Raw genomic sequence first — 14,493 nt, forward strand, 5'->3', positions numbered from 1 at the left:
TTGTATAAGGAAAAACAAAACCCTGGCAGGTGTGGCCCAGTTGGTTTGCCATCATCCTATGCACCCAAAGATTGCCAGTTTGATTCCAGGCCAGGGCACATACCTGGTTGCCGGCTCTATCCCCTGAAGGTGGTGAGCAGGAGGCAGCCGATTGATGTATAGCTCTGACATTGATGTTCCTCTTTCTATGTCTCTCGTCCTCTAAAAATAAAAATAAAAATCTTAAAAAACAAGAAAAAAACAAGGATCCATTACAAGACACATGGACATGCTAAGAACATTGCCCTTTGATGATTTTAAAAGACAACAAACAAGTTTCCATATGGAAAACACTTTCTTTTTTTACTTAGTTCAATTACAGGCAGTTCTTGACTTATGACTGTTTGACTTAACGATTATTCAACTTGATAATGGTACAAAAGCTGTATGCAGTCACTAGAAAGCACACATTGAATTATTATCTCTGCCAAGGTTAGCTATCAGTGTTACAATACTCTCTCATGATGCTGGGCAGCAGCAATGAGATTATTTTGCCCATCTGTAGTCTAATGTAAGTGTTCTGAGCACATGTAATGCAGGATAAGCTCTGCTATGATGTTTGGTAGGTAAAGTGTATGAAATGCATTTTCAACTTATGATTATTTTCAACTTAAGATGGCTTTATTGAGACATAACCACATAGTAAGTTGAGGAGCATCTAAGTATTTTGAACAGTACATAAAGGGCTCTGAATTTGGACTGTTACTTTCTGCTCATTCTCAGTTGGGGTTGTAACATACAAAATTACTTATCAAACATAAAGCTATGTGCTATATACCCTGCATCAGGCACTGCTCGGGCATGGTGTAATAGAGAAATAGACAAGGTTCCTGTCCTCATGGAACTTGCCATCCAGTTGGAAAAATATACCTCTGCATATTCACCTGTGCAGCTGTGAAGTTAATTATACCTGCGATGAAAGGGATGCTCATGGGACTGTGGGAGCTCATGACTGGGAAATTGATGCAGTATGGGAGGAGGGGTGGTCAGAGAACTTTTCTGTGAGGATGTGGAAATTAAACAATAACATGAAAAGTGAGTGAGTTTAGTTAGGGAAAGAGGAAGGTATTGGAAGGTGTAGGAAAAGCCAAGGGAACTGCAGCATGTTGAGACCTGGGAGGCATGGAGGGCTGTGACTCTTTTTGGAAAGATGATCAGCGGGGACAGGATGCAGGGAAGACGGCCAGAGATGGAGCTGGAGAAACAAAGGCCAGATGAGGCAGGATCAGGTGGATGGTGTTTATGATCTTGAATTTTATTCTAAGAAAAAAGACAGTCATGGGCTGGAGGGGGAAGGCCGGGTTAAAGGAGAATGATAAAATTAGAGGTGCCCTGAGGGCCTCCAAACTGTGGCATTAAGTGTATGTCCCAGGGAACTTGTCTTGATTCCCTTTAAAGCATTTCTGCTCTGGGTGATATAAAGAAATACTTCTTTGAGCATCACTCCTATTTCTGAGTAGCTTTTCACAAAGTCACCCTAAGCATGTCATCAGATGCTTTTATCCTGTTGGCACCCATCTGGAAATGATGCTCTAGATTACCCTGCCAGGTGGGTGGGGAAAGCCTGGTGCTTTTTGTCTCAGGGGACAATAGAGACTCCTTCAGTGCTACCTCCCAGCCTCTGTTGTTAGTTGCTGAAATTCAGTACTTTGAGAACTCATAGTTTCAAAGCTGAGGGACATGAAGATGTCTTCGGGGAGGTGGGCTGAGGAGGGGAGTGGGAAAAGCAGCTAATAGGTCCCAAATTTAGAATTTGGAGGAGAGTTAAGCCAGCTCCTCACCAGCTTCCCCAAACCACCCAGCACGAATGTTCCAATTTTATTGTGCAGGTTACATTGCATAGAAATGGACTTTTCAATGGTTAAATATCAGTTTGAAGTTAACAACCTGAGACTTAACCAGATCAATAGAAATTACAGAAATCAGGACCTTGAGGCTCGTTTCACACGGAGAGTGCGAGAAATTGGACAGAGAATTTGCTATTGATTCTTGGCAGTGGCTGCCTCCTCAGATCCATCCTGAGGGACATGTTTTATTTCTGTGTCTCCTCAACTCACACTTTCTTTTACTGTGTCACAAGCACTCTGGCTATGCGTCTTTCTTGTAAGTCACTTGATGTCCTGACCCCCAGATATTATCAGGGGTGCCCAATCAATGCCAGGATCCTAGGTGGTCACTCGGCCCTCCAGGTTCCTGACACTGAGTATGACAGTAAGCCAACACAGGTGACTATGCTGTCAATTTAGCTTTTATTACCAGCAGGTTTAATACAAATTACAAGCACGCCGGAACACATACACACAAGTATTGGGCATTAATGAACCAAAAGTCCAAGCGTCTCAATTGTCCTCTGGTCCAGGCTATTCACAGAGCGTTGGTTACTCAGAGCCACAGAGCCTCGGTGTCCAGGGGTCCATGTGTTGCAAGGAAGACCGATGAACTAGCTCAAGACAGCAAGGCCCCGAAATAACCAATGGTCACCAAGCCAGATACACGAGCTGTGAGCACGGCTCATTGGAAGGAGGGTGAAGAGCAAGTGTCCCTGTTCTTAGTTTCCCTTTTACCTTCTTGTGGAGGTGTCTCCCTTCATCCGCACTTGTTAGATGAGCTTGGGGTCTCTGAGATTAGCCCTCGAAGACCAAATCAAAATATTGGGCAAAATCCACGAAGATGCTTGGTCATCGTATCACTTACGCATGTGGGTTGCCTCTGTTTTGCTGGCAGCCCAGGACTTGGCTGTTGGCCTAGACTTCTATGTGTTCAGATGGTAAGTTGGAGTTAGTGATCCTAACTCTGCTCCCCACATGGTCTGACCTGCTCCCCCATCAAAATAAAACTAACAAAAACACTCCCTTGCCTCAGTCAATCTCACCACACTTTCTTTACTTCTTTCTAATATTGATTGCGAATAATTTCCTTTATTCTCATTGAGTAAAGGGAACTTTCTCCAGAATTCCACATGAGAATATTATATCCTGAACTCCCTAACAGCTGAGGAGTCTGGCTCCAGGCCAGAAGGCTGTGTGATTCTTCAGGCGGACCACAGGCAGACAAGGCTCAGCTGGGCAGGCCTTGTCTGTGTGTCCTCCCACGCTGGACTCTGTGTGCAGCTGTCCACTGCAATGTCCTAGAGCCGTGGTCAGCAAACTGAGGCACGCGAGCCACATGCGGCTCTTTGGCCCCTTGAGTGTGACTCTTCCACAAAATACCACGGCCTGGGAGAGTCTATTTTGAAGAAGTGGCGTTAGAAGAAGTTTAAGTTTAAAAAATTTGGCTCTCAAAAGAAATTTCAATTGTTGTATTGTTGATATTTGGCTCTGTTGACTAATGAGTTTGCCGACCACTGTCCTAGAGGAAGTTACCCTTAAGGCCCCAGGCTCAGGCCCCTCCTTTCAGAGGACTCAGCACAGGTACTTCCTGGGACCTTCTGTCACCACCTCCTCACCAGGGACCTGGGCTGAGGCACTTCTCTCTCTAACTGTGTTTTCCTTCATTCCAGCTCTCCCCCCCTCCCTCCCTCTGGCCCTGAGTCCATAAAAAGTCAGGGGCCTTTCCTGCTGACTCCTCTTCAGAAAGCTGCTTCCCTCACCTGGGCTACCTGTCATGGGACCTGAGCCCATGCCGTCCTGTGGGAGAACGGCTCTCTGCAGAGCTGGCACCGTTGGCTTTGCCTCCTGCCTGAAAAGTCTCAGGAAGGAAATAAGGGCACAGTTGGGAATTTTCAGTCTGCCTCACTGTGTCCTCACCAGGCAACTGGATACCTGTTCTCCATCATGTTACAGAAAACATTTCTGACCCCAAATATGTGAACTATATGCATCAAGGTCTTGAGCTAAATCAATGTCCCCATCACCTAGCACTGTGGGTCCAAGGAGTGGTGAAGTGGCTTTCTATGAGAATGGTGCAAGTGACATAAATATGGCCCTTAACACTCCTCAGAATTTCAATAAGAAATGACCAGATTCTGCTGAAACCAGTTTGGCTCCGTGGATAGAGCGTCGACCTGTGGACTGAAAGGTCCCAGGTTAGATTCTGGTCAAGGGCATGTACCTCGGTTGCGGGCACATCCCCAGTAGGGGGTGTGCAGAAGGCAGCTGATTGATGTTTCTCTCTCATCGATGTTTCTAACTTTCTATCCCTCTCCTTTTCTCTCTGTAAAAAATCAATAAAATATATATTTTTAAAAATGACCACATTCTGATAAGCCAATAGTGCCATGTATATGCATAGATTTCACAGTTCATGGGACTCTGTGGTAAAATGAATAATATACCCCCCCACTACTGAGATGTGCACCTCCTAATCCCTGGGCCCTGGGTACATCACATAGCAAGTATGGTCACATTATGACCTAAAATAAATAAATACATTAAATAAATAAATACATAAAAAGGACTGTACCATCCTAGAATTCTATCCTGGGGAGAACATGTCCCACAATTCACAGTGATTTTATAAAGTTTTAGACATTTTCAAATTAATAAAACTGGAAAAATATATTCTCCATATATGTTCTATAAAATATACTAAAAGCTGAAAAACATTTATCCCAGATATAAATATGAAACTACAGCAAAAAAAAAAAAAAATGAAGGACATAGGCAAAGGAAATATGAGGATATCATAGATTAGCTTTTGTAGAAAAGTGCACTGGGCGGCGGGGTGGGGGTGGGGGGCGTTTCTCAGAAGCAGGATGGGGCCGAGGGATTTGGCTGCCATACAGTAATAACAAGAGCCTCACTCACCACGTGCCCCTGGGTCCGGGGGAAGCTGGATCCCGGGTTCGGGTGAGGCCGTGTGCACCTGGATCCGGGTGAGGCTGGGTCCTGGGTCCGGGTGAAGCCACGCGCCCCTAGGTCCGGGTGAGGCCACGCACCCCCTGGGTCCGGGTGAGGCCACATGCCCCTGGGTCCGGGTGAAGCCGTGCCCCTGGGTCCGGCCGAGACCAAACCAGAGGGAGTCGGACCTGCATTACCACCATTTGTCCACCATCCAGAGCTGAGGGGTCAGTGCCGACATGTACTCATAAGGAACTGGTGGACATTGATATTGGGTCTCAAAAGAACTGTTGGTCCAGAAAGAAACTCACTACAGACTGATTCATTTGCCTGTCAGCATAACTATTATTGCTCGTCTCACATTCAGTTCTTATATCTCTAGTGACACATGATTTCGCTCATCTAGGGGAAATGATGAACAACATAGACTGATGAACAACAACAGAACCAGAAACAAGGAGGCATCGATCGGACTATCGGGCCTCAGAGGGAGGATAGGGGAGGGTGGGGGGAGGGGGGAGAGATCAACCAAAGGTCTTGTGTGCATGCATATGAGCCTAACCAACGGTTAAGTTCAACAGGGGGTTGGGGCATCCGTGGGGAGGGTTGTGGGATGGGAATGGGGGGATGAGGACAAATATGTGACACCTAAATCAATAAAGAAATTAAAAAAAAATCAATGGGAAAATATCCTCAGATGAGGATTAACAAAAAAATGAATAAATAAAATTTTAAAAGTAAAAAAAAAAAAAAAGAGCCTCACTCAGCTGCTCTCTTATCTCCTGTTCACTGGGTGAGGCCTGTCCCAGGACGTGGAAGTTATCTTGGACAAGATAGCTCTCTTCAACCAGGAGCAAATGTGAGAAAGGAAACAAAGTTTTATGCTGTTGGTTATTAACAATACCAGGAGCTGAGTGAAGGAGTGTTTCCATCACAAAGAATTTAGATCTGGGCAGTGCAGTACCCTGTTTATTACAGTCCACCTCTTGGGCCCTTGGATCTACTTGTATCTTGTAAGTCCTAGAAGCAACTTCTTCAACATTCGGTTAGGCTGGTCTTTGTTCCTGGGTGAAATGTATAAGGCGAATATTTGGGGTAATCATTAGAGCCCTAACTCCCACACCTGGTTTCTACACCAAAACTGATTCTCCTCATCTTCTTTATCTTCCACTAATTTCATAATCCTCTCATCCTAAGGCTCTGCTGCTAGAGGTGAATTAGGGGTGACAGACCCTCCTTTCTGGTTGAGTTACCAGGGCTTCCTCTGGATCAGGTTGCTATGCCAGCTCATTAGCCATCAAAGCATAACAGTAGTCTTAACTCCTAATGATCAGAGCCCATGCCACATGCCACGGTGACTCCTTTCCCGTACTGATGACTTTAGGAACTCAAAACGTTTGGGTGGCAGGGACCATGTGCAATTTAGAAACATTACTGTTGTCTGGAAGTTGAGACCTCTGCACCTACAGAGCCCGGGACTGGATTTCTGGGCAGGCACTGGGCTTTACAGGGCTGAGGTCATCGCAGTGACCTGAGGACTCCAACGCACCAGAACCATCCTCCACCTGCCACCTGCTCCAGGCTCATCCTGGGAAGGAAACAACCATGCGCTCTCATTCCTCTCATCTAACTGAAGATTAGAAAGAACTATATACAGGCAGGAAGCTGTGGTGCTTTGCAGTACTTGGAAGAATGACAGAATAAGTTATCTTCTCCGACCTAAAGAGCTGCAGTGAGGGACCTCTGGACGTGAGATGTTTGCTACAACAGTCAGCCTCCCCTGCAAGGCTTTGTTTCCCTCCAGTGTTGCCTGGTTCCACCTTGGCTCCCAGGACATGCTTTGCTATTTACTGATGTGCATCGTGACTAAAGGGAAAAGAAAATCAATAAGCTGTCCGTCCAGCATCTGATGCTAATGATATTTGCCTTCTGGTGCACCCACCTCCTCCGCGCCTCAGGCTCCTGCTGCCTGGCTGCCAGCTTCTATCACATCCTTGCTGTTCTTGGTGTGTGGTGAGGAAAGTCAGGAATGCCACCAGGCTGGCTTCTTTTCCTCTGATTCTCTGCATTCTCACCCTCCCTAAGCTTTGTAGCTAGCATATGGCTGGAGATAGATGGAGGAGCAGTGAGAGGGCAGAATTTGGAATTTGGTGACCTAAGGCTCTAATCTATCCACATAGCCTTGGGCAAGGCACTTTGCACTTCAGGACTTCAAGTCCCTCATTTCCAAAAGAAAGGAGTTTCATTGAAATAGTATCAATTTTCCTTTCAGCTAAATAGTTTTGTGATTCTATATTCAAAGATAGTTCAGGGATTTTATTTGTCTAAGATTCACCAAAGGGAAATAAATATGTGTGTTTGTATGTATGTGTGTGTATAGGTATATGTATATGTAAGTATATCTATAATAATAAATGTGGACAACCTTCTGGACGAAGCCCAGGCTGTGAGGGAAGCCAGGGTCCTGGGTGCCAGAGGGAAGTCAGTGCCGCCAGCCAGGGGAAGGAAGGCCTACTCTTTCATGAATTTCATGCATCGGGCCTCTAGTGTACATATAAGTATACATATACATATATATACTGTATATATATATATATATATATATATATATATATATATTCCTGAAACTTTCTAATACATATATATATATATATATACTGTATGTGTGTGTGTGTATATATATATATATATATATATATATATATATATTCCTGAAACTTTAAGGATGAGATTGGCCAGATTAATTGCTACGATTTCTGCCACATGACATCTATTTGATCAGATATAGGTTAATTATTCATGAGTAGAATTGAATTTATTTAGCCAGCTAATTTTATGGATGTGGTAAAATAAAAAACGCGTTAAAAGAGAGCGACATGGGAGGAAATATCTGGGGAGTCATGTAAATATCTGTGTGGGCTTTGTTAAATCTCAGCTTCCTTTTTATAAATTGGAAAAATTACCTACCTTACAAAATTTTCATAAGATTATAGGAATTAATACTTACAAATCACATAGCATAGTGTCTAAATATATTAACTGTTCATATACTTTGATGCTTTCCTCAGGTTTTGAACGTGACCATAACTGCAAGGTCAGTAATTATGTAAATAATGTCCATGTTGACAAAGATTAGGAAGGATGTTCCTCCTCCCACTTTGGCTAATAAGCCTCATATAAGGGCCATGAAAACATTGAGTTCTAAACCCCCAGCTCCTACACACAAGTAAAATAAATGGACACTAATGCTTAAATTCATCAATCACAGACAAGCAAAGTGAAGGATGGGGAAATGGAATCCAACATTTGTAAGTGTCATAAAGTCCACTTAATGTTTTCTTTTATAGTTGTTCTTTATTAGGTCCTATCAAAGAAAACTATGATTTCCCTACAGCCATGAAGATTTTTCTCCTATAATTATGTCATGTTGTATGGTGTATAGTTCTAGTTGAATTGTATTATATATTTTGAGTAAATTTTTGCATGTTGTGTGAGGTCAGAGTGAAAATTTCTTTTTATTGCAAATAAATTTTCACTTGTTTTGGCTTTCTTTATTTCACAAAAAATGTATTCCTTTACACAATGAATTACCTTCACATCTGATATTTTTACCGAAAATCAATTGAAAGGACTGTGTGTGTGTGTGTGTGTGTGTGTGTGTGTGTGTGTGCATTTGATCTAACTGTTCTATTCAGTTGATCTATATGTCTATTTTTAATGCAAATATGACATTGTCCTAATTACTGAAGTAAGGTACTGGGGTTCCTCCAATGTTTTCCTTTTCAAGATTGTTTTGTATACTTAAAGTCTTTTGCAATTTCATAAAATATTAGTATCAGTTTGTATCTTTTAAAAAACGCTGCTCAGATTTTGACAGGGCTTGTGTTGACTCTAGAGATGAATTTTGACAGAACTGACATTTTAACAATACTAAATCTTCCAACCCACGACTATGCCATATATCTCCATTTACTTAAGTCCTTTGAAATTTACCACAGCAATATTTTGTAGTTTTGAATCTTTATTGTTGAAAGTATTACTTATGTCCCTCTTTTTCCCCCATTGACCTATTCTAGCCCACCCCAGGCCTTCACCACCTTATTATCTGTGTCCGTGGGTTATGCATATAATATTTTGTAGTTTTAAATCTACAGTTCAAGCACATATTTTGCTCCATTTATATCTATGTATTTCATGATTTAATGTTATAAACGCTATTGTTTACAAATTTTTTTCAAGTATTTATTACATATATAAATGAAGTTTACTTGTGATTATAAAACTTGTATCAGGTGACTGCTATATTCATGTCTTAGTCTACTAGATTTGTTTTTCTGGTAAATTCCTTGGCAGAGCATCTTAGAATATAGGCAAATTCAATCTTCTTCACTGTAGGCCTCTTATTTATTCTTCTTGCATCAGTAATGACTAGGACCTCCAGTATAATACTGAATAGAAATAGTGAGGATATATTCTCAAATGTTAAGGATATGGTCTTCATTCTTTCATCAATAAGTATGATTTTAGCGGTGGGCTTTTGATAAATGCCCTGTATCAATTTTAGAACTTTTCTGTTCTTTGTTTAATTTATTTAATGAATTTGTGTTGACTTTTGTAAAATGCTATTTTCAGCATATAATCATATGTTTTTTCTCCTTTATTTTGTTAATATGCTAAATATAACTGATTGTTATTTAAATATTAAACCAAGCTGGCTTCTTAGCATAAATACTGTTCAGTCAATGTATGTGATCAATTTTACATGAGCAGGATTTGGTTTTATAATACTATTTTAATTTTTTGGTCTAAATTCATGAGGAACATCGGTTAGTAATTTTTCTTTATAATGCTTTATCTGGTTTTTATCTCAGGATAAATTTCTTTAGGATAAATTCCCAGAAGTAGAATTGCTGGGTCAAATAGCATTCCCATTTTTAATTTTTTTTGTATGTTTTTATTAATTTTAGAGAGAGAGGAAGGGAGAGACATAGAGGGATAGAAACAAAAATGAGAGAGAAACATCAGGGATCAGCTGCCTCAAGCATACCCCCCATTGGGGATTGAGCCCAAAACCCAGGCATGTTCTCTGACCAGAAATTGATCCAGTGACCTCTTGATTCATGGGTTGACACTCAGTAACTGATCCACACCCGCGGGGCCTATTTTTTAAAAATATTTTGAGGATACTTCATATGGTTTTCCACAGTGGCCACACCAATCTGCATTCTCATCAACAGTGCATGAGGGTTCCCTTTGCTCCACATCCTCACCACCACTCAATTGTTGATTAATTGATGCTAGCCATTCTGGCAGGTATGAGGTGATATCTCATTGTGGTTTTTAAAAATGAAAAAGACAACAGAGCTCTCTTTCAGTCTCTGTACACACACACACACACACACACACACACACACACACACACACAAGATCATATGAGGACACAGTGAGTGCTTTCACCAGAAACCAAATGTGGAACTTTATTAGCTGGGAATTAAAGTTCTAATTTTCATTTTCATGAAGCCAGGGATGCATTTTTCTTCAGGAGCACATGTCAGTTACATGTAAGAGGAATTATCTCTCAAGAGAATGTGGGGATGATTGCAATACCATAGTTGTAAGTCATAGACAGATAATTCTGTTAGAAAGGGCACTGCTTAAAGGAGTCCTCTCAGAAAAAGGCTCTATTGTATCCACTGCTGGCCAGTGTAGGTGCTATAACTTCTTGTAAGAGAGATGTGACTACCCAACTATTCTAAGATTTTATCTCCCAACCTTCGGGTTAGTTGATATGCCAGATCACCCGGCTGTTGGAGCCCAGGGGGCGTCTTATCTCTTGCTTCATGCCTACATAAGAAAAAGTAAGGAGGCATATAAGGAGGAAGGAGGACTCCTAATACTCTGCACAGTGCTGGATAAGTAACGTCTAATAAAATAATTAATATAATTTTCTTTATGCATGTAAAAACAACCTAAAAAATTCAGGGCTCAAATATTATTATAACTTTGGCATGAAGAATACAAATATTCAGCCTGTTGGTTAAATCTGCTCAATAGATTATTTGTTTGGCTTATGCAATATTTTAAAAACACCCTAATTATTTGCCAATATCTAAAAATAGAAAGATTTCACGTACATATCTAGATTATTGTCTTGTCTTGGAAAATCAAAAGGTCTGAATATACTATGCCTAAATTTCTCAACAGCAGCAATCAGCTGAGCAGAACAGTAGCTACCTATTGGTTATGAATTTGAACCTTTCTATTTTTCAAAGTCTCTACCTTTTCTCCATTGCAGTATATGCCTGGTCCTTGTAGGTGTTCAAATTCTAGGATTCTAATGGATGTGTATCAAAATAACATCAGTTCTATGATATGTTAAGTAGGTTTTACACACAGGTGGGTGTGTGCATACACACACACACACACACACACACACACACACACGTTACTCCACCTAAAAGTTTAAAATGTTTCATAATAAACTCCCCCTTCCTAGAGCATCACAATTAACTTGTCTCCAAGAAATGTTTAAATAAATAAACCTGCTTATATTTTTGACACCATTCCTTGAGATGAAGGGTCTCTGTGAAAATAGCACATTTTAATGAAATCTTAATATTGAGCTATCTTCAGCTTTGTGTGTTTCTCCTTTTCCTCCATATTTTACCTTGATAGTCATACAGTTGACATCAAATGTGCCTCTTTTGGACTCATGTCTCTGAGCACTGCACATTTTCTTATTTGTAATCAAAAGGATTGGAGGGCTGGTTTGCTTTTCTCCTCCCACATGAACTCATGGTGATCAGTCAACTTTCACTGAAATATTTTGTCTACTGATCTCAATTTTTGTCTCTTCCCCTGGAGGAATATTACTCAGAGAAGCGTCCTTTTGCTCCGCACAATTGGAGTTACTTGGCAAATTTTCTAATTATATCAGTAACCTAAATGAGACTGATTAAATTATTTGTTACATATAGTAGACAATCTGAAAAGTAAAGAATAATATAAAGACAATGAAAAAGAAATCATCCTGCAATGATGTTAGGTAATATCTCTCTATATAAAAGCCTAAGTGGCCAGCCAACCGGCCAACCAGCTGGTAGCTATGACACACACTGACCACTAGGGGCCAGACGCTCAACACCGGAGCAGAAACCACAGGCATGGAAACATGGAACAGACTGATGAATCTCAGAGGGAAGGAGGGAGGGGGGAGGGCAGGAAGAGATTAACCAAAGATCTTATATGCATACTAGAAGCCTGGTGCACGAATCCGTGGGGTCCCTCAGCCTGGTCTGCAGGGATCAGGCTGAAACCGCTCTCTGACATCCCCTAAGGGGTCCTGGATTGTGAGAGGGCACAGGCCAGGCTGAGGGACCCCACCAGTGCAGGAATCCATGCACCGGGCCTCTAGTTTTAACATGTTTTCTATGACTATGATGGCATGAACGTTAATTTCCCTCAGCTGAACTAAACTTCAGACAGGTTTCTTTCTGACTATGGACACCTGCCTTTCTTTTTCTTAGACATTATGTTAAAAATTTGCAATTGTAAATCCTTTCTCTGCCCATTTTAGATGTATCTCTTTTAACAGTTTCTTGACAGTTTTATGACCCAGGAATGTCTTTCTCAAGGACCTGGGAACTCTCCCTTTGAAATGTAATCATCAAGCAAGATATGGCACTATCTCCCTGACTCTTTTGGAGGGTAGAGCCTAACTTCAATAGGAGCCAATTAGCAAACACAGATGGCCTAATATCATAGACCAACCTCCCCATAATGTTCTTTTCTATAGCTCACCCAGTTGTTAAAAGTTATCATTACCCTCCTAAATTCAGTTTTAATTTCTTAATCCTCAATTGAGGACATGCTTTTATTGATTTTAGAGTGAAAGGAAGGAGAAGGAGAGGGAGAAGAAGAGAGAGAAAGAGAGATATCAATGTGAAAGTGAAACATCCGTTGGTTGCCTCCTGCACATGCCCTAACCAGGAATGAAATCAGCAACCTGAGTATGCACCCTGAATGGGAATCAAACCCGTGACCTTTTGTTGAAGGAGACGAGGCTCCAATTAACTGAGCCATACCGGCTGGGCAACTCTCCTAAGTTCAATTTTAAACAAGTGCTCTAAGGGTATAGCAAGCATGTCAAACTTGCGGCCTGCGGGCCACATGTGGCCTACAGCGAATATTTTTGCGGCCCAGCCAATATAACGGTATGTAAGAAACGTTTTAATAAAAAGTTTGTTAACTTAACTTTTACAATATCCTGTTATACATCATAATTAATAACGAACTACAACATTCACTAATGGCTGATTACTATAATCGTGTTGCATTCATTTCCCTTACGTGCCTAACACGCAGGCGCACCATTTCTCTCCACTAATACTAGCAGCGAATATTTTAGCAGCCGATTGCCATGTCAATTCGTCTTGGATTGACTTGTTTGGTGTGCACAACAGGAAATATTTCACTTTCAGAGAACAAGAAAAATAGGTTTATTTGTGTTACCCTTATTAATTGTGCAGTTATTCAGTGTCTGGTAAGTTAATGTTCAAGAAAAAATATTAATTTTTATTAAAAATTTCTATTATTTTATATTAATGAATACTCATTTCAGCCCTTTGTATTCAGCATGTTTCTATCGAAATAAACCTACATTTCTATGAAAATTGAAGCTTTTGTTTTTTTGCAGCCCACATAAACTTAAACCTTGTTTATTTGGCCCCTGTTAGCCTTTGAGTTTGACATGCTTGCTGTATAGAGATCATTGGTGCCATTGGTTTTCACTTCGATTCAGTCGGCCCAGACAAAAAAATATCATGTTAATTCGAAGAAGCCATTCTACTTACCGAGGGAGATTGCATCCTGTAGTTGTAAGTACCGAGTGGAAAATCCCCATGTAACTTTAACTCCCCAAAAAGTTAACTGCAGCTGGATTTTTGCATCCGCAGATTCAACTAGTGGCGGATGGAAACTGGTATGTTCAAACTGGGCTGGGAATTGTGGTAGGGAATCTGCGGCTGGGAATGGGAAAACACTGTTTCCATTCCTCTTAGTGAATTCCCAGATGCAAAACCCACCGAGACGCAAGGCCAACTGTACTTACTGCAAACAAAACAAAACAAAAAATCCTCCTCTGACGGACCCGCGCAGTTCAAACCTGTCCTAGGTAAGCAATGATCCATAAATATGGATTATTCTTACCGACGAAATGTTCCTCTGTTGAATACTAGGCCCAATGCGATGGTATTTGGAGATGGGGCTTTGGGAGGTCAATAGGTCATGACTGGGAGCAGGGCACTTACAAAAGAGGTCACAGGGACGGCTCAAACCCCTTTTGCCTGTGAGGACCCAGCAAGAGGGCTGGTCATGAACCAGGAAACTGGTCCTCGCCAGATACCCAATCTGTGGGCACTTTGACCTTGGATTTCCCAGCCTCTGAACTGTAAGAAATGTCTGTTGTTTGCACGCCGCCCAAACTATGGTATTTTGTTATAGCAGCCTGAACAGACTATGACACCGTTACATGTGAACCAAGTTGGCTTTGGGGATTTGTTCCAATAATGGGCATACGTACATGCAAATGCAAAGGTTAACCACATATTTTCCCCCTTGAGATTAATTCCAGTTTCTCAGGTGGAATCGTTTCTCTAAAAAGACAACACGCTGCTGA

This window comes from Cnephaeus nilssonii (assembly GCF_951640355.1).
Source record: "Cnephaeus nilssonii genome assembly, chromosome: 16".
Lineage (NCBI taxonomy): Eukaryota > Metazoa > Chordata > Mammalia > Chiroptera > Vespertilionidae > Cnephaeus > Cnephaeus nilssonii.